Genomic DNA, 6,796 nt, shown 5'->3' with positions numbered 1-6,796 from the left:
CTGAAAAAAAAATCCTTCCTTGTAATTTTTTATAAATCTTATGAAACTGTTACTAATCACCACTACTTTCTCCAAACTTGCGTTAAAAAAAAAGCATTAACATAAACCAAGATCAGAGCAGCTTGAAATCCTACAGCTGCTTCTTCAGCTTCAGGGCAGAAATGTTTGTTAACAGTTCCTTAATACCTTGTATATAGGTATGTGAAAGATTGGATCAACAAAAATCAGGAAACCTGCGGCCTGTCCTGACCTTACTCTGCAAAGTCAGGGTATGAATTGCAGCTTTTATGCTACAATACATCACATACAAGATCGTACAGCAAGTATTCTGAATAAATGTCCTGTCAGTGCACTTAAAAGTGATTCAAAGACTCAAGAATGCAGAGGGACACTCACAAAATGTAGAAATTGGAATAAATTTAATTTCTTCCAACCCATTATTTCATTTGCATTCAGAACTGTGTGTTTTTGCAAGTTAGAGGTCATTTGCTAAGCAGACAATATTTTGTTTTATTGCTTCAATAAGACAAGCAGTCCTCTTTAATTACAGTTACCAAGTGGAAGACTTAGCCAAAGTATGTTCTAATTTTCAGTTCTACATTTTTCAAGTTAATTGCTTCTCCCTCCCCATTATGCAATTTTTCTTCTGTGCTCTTTGTGTCTTATTTTTCATTTTGCTTTTATTGAAGGGAAAAAAAAAGAAAAAAACCAGTTAGAATTTTCTTTTCTAACTAGCAAAAAGACATCTGGTGAGCATCACTGTGAGTTCTAATGCATGTTTGTAGCCGGATTATAATTAATAAAACACTGGAAAAGGTGGTATTAACTGGTCTTTTTATTTACCATTAATCTCTGAATCCTGAAGAATTGCATATCTGTACTCTGATTCAGAACACACTTCTTTCTGAATTATTTTTGAGGTCTGGAATATAGGTTTTTTTATAAACAACATGCTTCAGCTCTCCTTTACATATTTGCTAGAAGAACAGTTGCATTAAGTACTTCTTTAGAGTGTGCCAACAAAGAAAGGTTTTTCTAAGTCACCTGGAACATAAAACATGCATTTCAGTAGCTAAAAGGAAATGGCATTTGTAAATCTCCCCAGTACTTGAAAGACAATGTGATACTTCCTGTATGTTAACTGACCAACCCCAGAAAAAGAGGTATCCAAACACCAAAATGTATTTTCTTCCTTTTGAGCAGGTGTCTCTTGGAGCTGAAGGACAAGAAGAAAAAGGTCCTATTTTGTACAACGTGCTTTTCAAAAAGGTGAACTCAAATTTTGCCTCCCTATGCATGTCGACTTCTGTTTCATAAATGACGAATGAAAATGAGACCATAAAATGTTTTTCCAGAATAAAGTGAATTCACTGAAAGAATTAACTTGATATTAATAATTTTACATCTGTGACTTGTTGAATTCCATCTTAACTATATTAGATCTCATTTCGTCTTTGGGTCAAGAACCCAGGCCTCAGACATTTTCCAGGAAAAGATTTCAACCAATAACTAGCACTTTTGCATTGTGTATTACTTAGTCCAAACGCTCCTCTTGTGCCTAAAGTGACTGAAGTTCTGGAAGAATAAAGCCTCAGAGTACGCTCAATCTCAGCTGTATGCTTTCATGGAGGAAAGAAAGACCTTCACCTTTAGGGCTCAACAAGACACTCTCTGCAGTTCAGCCAATAAAGGACTTTTTGGAGGGCAGGAGGGAGGCAGGGGAAAGCAGTGCATGCCTGTGCAAACGAAGTGTAAGGGAGAGAATTATTATGCTACGCGGTTTCTACTTTTGAAATGCCTTTCTTCTCTGGCTATTGTTGGTCCATCAGATGATTCTGAAATTGGTTTAGAACTTATACTCACTTTTGATCTTTACAGCAGTATTTCAGAAGTAACAATCTTCAGTCCTACTAATACAGGAGCCAAAAGACAGAGCCATGTCCAGCATGGGGATAATCAAGAATCAGGTGAATTTCTCTCTGGTTTTATCCAGGAAGGTTGTAATGAGGATCCAAAATTTTAATGCTACTTTTAGAAATAATCTATAAATTGTACTACATTAATTTATTCAAGTAATTGTGGCTCATAGCTGAAAATAACTGGTAATTGTAATGAATGATTATCGTTCAGTAGTTTTAAACAGTGATTATTTCAAGCTGTAATTTACTTTCTGGCTAGCCTTTCTCCTCTTATCAGTCCTTTGATACTGATATTTTTCTCGTTTCCTCTAGCTGCAAAAGTCAATTTCAGCTGCAGTTTCCTGACCAAATATAGTTCCTCTGCTTTGGTCCTAGAAAGATATGACAAAATGCACCCATTCTAACTAAATCAAATACTGTCATGGGGAAAGATGAAAAAACAAAGCAGGCTATTAGAAATAAAAAAATAAGATGATGTAACAGGTGCCCAGGTATAATTTTTTCTTCACTGCAAAATATTAGAAAAAATGAGAAATCCTGTAGCCACAGATGTAGCAACCCCCAGAACTTCTGTTTGCAAGATGAAAGCTGATGAGTAGCTTCAGACTTCTCAGACTAGCAGTGTCAGAATTTACAACTTACAGATATTTTCAGTTTTCCACATGCAAGCAATCATAGGTAAGAACTACACTTCAGAAAAAAGTCAACCACAGGGGATACAGAACCTCTGCAGCAAGGGATAGCTTTTACAGCATTCTGCAGCTTAAAGGGACAAATTTAACTGGCTGTGATCATTAGCAAAACTGGAGGCTGACTTTTTCTACTAAGATAGCCAAAGGTTAAGGGGAGAGCAGATGATCCTTTCTAATCCTTTCACTGTAAAAAGAAAAAAACAAAACCCACGTCAATCAATATAACTTGAAAAGTTTACTATCATTTCTATAAGCACATACAGTGGTGATTATCACACTGATTGGAAGCCCAACCCTTTCCAACAGGTACAAGTTAGGAGTTGGCTTCCTGGTCAGCACTGCTCAGGAAAAGCAGCTGTCCAATTCTCAACTGTTTTCCACTAGGAAAGTTTAATCTCTAGACCTTATTATGAGAAACCTGAGGAATTACTGAATCACAGAATATCTTCAGTTGGAAGGCACCCATAAGGATCATCAAGTCCAACTCTTAGCCCTGCACTGGACAGTCCCAAGAATCCCACCATTTGCCTGAAAGCATAACCCAAATGCTTCCTGAACTCTGTCAGCCTTGGTGCTGTGACCACTTCCCTGGGGAGCCTGTTCCAGTGCCCAACCACTCTCTGGGTGAAGAACTTTTTTCTAATATAAGTGAAAGAGACAGGGAGAATACCAATGTGACAGAAGCAAATCTCAAGAAGTGGGATGCTAAGGAGTAGGGAGAAAGCAACTTTACAGTTTAGATACTAACAGAAGATGAAAGCTTGGATGAAGGAAGGCCACTTGCTCACCCCAAAAACGTCCCAAGATGTGAGAAAGCAGAACAGAGGCTATCACAGGGCACTATGTTACACAGAAAACTCATATAGGCAATCAGAAATATTTTAAAGAAAAAACTTAATGAATTCTGTCATTAGTACCAAATAATACCCAATGTATACTCACCTTTCCAAATGACCAGTGAGAAAGTCACGCACTGCTGAAATTTTAATCAACATGAACTTCTTCCCCCAAGCCCCAGGATTCACCAAGGTTAACAAAACTAGTTTGTACCCTTCTGTGAATAATTTCAATAAAAATTAAGTATTGTGTATGACTGAATCTGTTTCATCTGTTCAGACAATTAAGAGTGTTTAAGCTTTTACAATGATCCAATAAAATGAACAATCTCTTTGGACAGCTGACTTATGACCCATTAGAAGCACTTCCTAAAGCTTCAGATGATACCCTATGTCCTAACTGCAAGACAAAAAAACAAGCCCAGTGGTACTGGCCAACAGTAGAGTAGCTTCAGCAAAATTAATCGTTTAATTTTTAAGACCTCATCAGCTATCCATTCAATTTTCGGTAATGGTGGTTGCCACCCATTATGGAAGGTTCATTAGAAAGGATGTTTGCCTCAGCTGCTTCATTGCAGACATCAGCGGCTCGTTAACTCTGCTAACAATGGGTCATTGGGCAGAAGCAACTGAGGCACAAAGAGACACATTTCCATTGCACAGACTGCAGGGGTGGAACCATTTTAAGCAGGAGAGAATAATTTTGCATCACCCCAACTGTTACATACTGGGTTTCCACAATTATTAGCAGTGTGAGGTTTATTTGGATAGTTGAAGTCTTCTGGAGATTGCCAATGCTGCAGCAATGAGTGGAATTTGAGGTGAAGATAATCCTGGACAGATTTTCAGCTCAAAAGAGTCAAGCCAGGATTTATTTTAACTTTGTGTTAAGATACAAAATTGTAAACTTCAGTAAATACTTTGCTGACAAGATTGTAACCCACTTGTTGATAATAGTAAACAATCTGAGTTAAAGCTGTGCACCCTCTAGACAATATGGTAAACAACTGAAAAATACTTGTTTCAGGATTTAAGGTGCAAAGGATCTTGAAGGATTATGAAGTAATCATACTTGCACACAAATCTTTGGCAAAAAGATTTTTGTAGTGCGTATGTAATGTGTTGCAAGATTTTTTTCCTATTTAGATGATTGCATATTTATATTTCTGTTCCACACAGACTTGTTAGTAAGCTCATAATTCAGCTCTACAAAAATTATACCACTAATCTATAAAATGTTCAAGTTCAATGTGGAAAAGAATGGTGTTATTTGTTAAAACATAAAAAACATACCTTAATGAAGACATGTCAATGGTGATGAAATGGAGTTTAGGAAGTCTTTTGTTCAGATTTTCAACTATTTTCAAGAGCTGTGAGACTATAATTTAGAAAGCAGTTCCATCAGCTAAAGAATTTCCAACTTATAGAGTCATGCCAGACACCAGTAGGTTTATATAGGGCATTCATTTTTCCAAGAGATAAATTTGAAAAAGGAAAAAAAAAAAGAGGATCTAAGCAGCAGCTTTTCCTCCTGGTAGTTTCGGAGGCCAAAAGGGAAAACAGTTTCAGTTTTATACTGATTCTCTGCCAAACCAGTTGCAGTCCAGTGGATTGGTTTTCTGGCATGATGGTTATGACCTCACAGTTATATAACACTGAACCCCAGAACTGCAGAAGAACAGCATATATACATACATACACATGTTCAGCAATGAGGTATGTATGCTGCAAGCATGAACTCCATGCTCTCACTTCTTGCACCGTTTATCTAGTGTTCCCCTCATGCTCTGAGTCAGAAAGAGTTGTATCTGTTTCTTCCATTTAAGCCTCCCTTCCACCATGAAATCCAAGAATGCCATGGACTTTTAAATAAAAGGATGGAAATGATACAGATGTACTTCAAGTAACCTGGGATTCCAGGATTTTCTTCTCAGTGCTTATCTCTATCTACTGTTCACTGCAGATAGATCTTGAGCAATTTTCTACTTGCCTAAAAGTAATAATAACAAATATGTTCTGACTTTATATAAGACCTCATAAATAGTCTCTGAAGCAAAAATCATGATACCTACCAATCTTCTAGGAAAAAAACCCAAACCAGTGATTTTTTTTTCCTTAATTCTCTCCATTTACTTAAGCCACTATTTCTTGAGAAAAGTTCTAAAAAACCCCTACTATGTTAAATTGTTGAGCAAGCAGAAATTTAGTGACAATTTCATATGAAAACTTCGGAAATTCAGTTACTGGATCTTTACTACTCTGCCTGCTAAGATGAAAAACTACAGTCAACCACCTCCTGTATCATGGTCACAGCATGTTTCCAGTGTTCCAAACAACAACACGTACAAGAATGTGAACACCAGCTCCAAGTGTCCTTGGGACAACAGGAAACACTCTGAGCTGGCATTGAAACGAGGTTATGCCTTTTGCCATAGAAAGATAGTAACTTGAAAAGACACTTCTTTAAATTTACAAAACAGACCACAGCACTTCAGTAGGTTGTCCAGAATGGCCAACATGAAACCTTTTGTACAGAGAATGATTTCTAGGAATCCAAGGCCATGAACCAGCCCGCTAGATTCATCTCAGGACATATTCCTGGCTGGAATGGTAGCATCCCTAAGGGGTGATAACAAAGCTGTTGACATTAGGACATGGTCCAAAGCATGCACTGTAAGGTGTAGCAGCAGATGCCGAAGTATGACTTCACTCTGGAAGCCCTCAGCTTGATGTGGGATGAATGTGGGGGACAAATCCTCCAGATGGACAAAGTCCAGAACCAAAACTGCTTTGCAAAAGTTGAGTAAAAGTGTGTGTGTGTGGCTCGGCTTCACGAATGAAGATTGGGGAAGGGCTGTCCCCACGTGGGTGTGCCCTTCCAGCCTGCGCAGTGGATTTTAGGTGAGGCTCAGCGTGCGCAGAACTGGCCCCACCGTTTAAGTCCTGAGGTTCATCTGCCACGGCCAAGCAAGCTTGGACGGTGCCAGTGAAGTCCTCAGGACTAGAACCTACAGCACCCGGCATTTCCCAGGAGGTCTCCCATCCAAGTACTAATCCGGGGCTGACCCTGCTTAGCTTCCGAGATCTGACGGGATCGGATGTCAGGGAGGCATTTAACTGCCTGTGAGTAAAAGTAGTTGTAAGATTAATCATACAGCACTACTTATAAAACTGCCTCAAATCATGGGATACATAAGCATCCTTTACAGTACTATCCTCTAAAAAGCTTAAGCATGACCAGGAAGTACTAAGTCACGTGACTAAGTCACATTATTTTGAGACTCTGCTTTCCAAATATTTACTTAAAATATTTTTAGATGATTCTAGCCATCTCGTATCAACCTTGCTC

This window comes from Pithys albifrons, chromosome 2 (genome assembly GCF_047495875.1).
Source record: "Pithys albifrons albifrons isolate INPA30051 chromosome 2, PitAlb_v1, whole genome shotgun sequence".
NCBI classification, from domain to species: domain Eukaryota; kingdom Metazoa; phylum Chordata; class Aves; order Passeriformes; family Thamnophilidae; genus Pithys; species Pithys albifrons.
Note: the sequence above shows the minus strand (reverse complement) of the source record.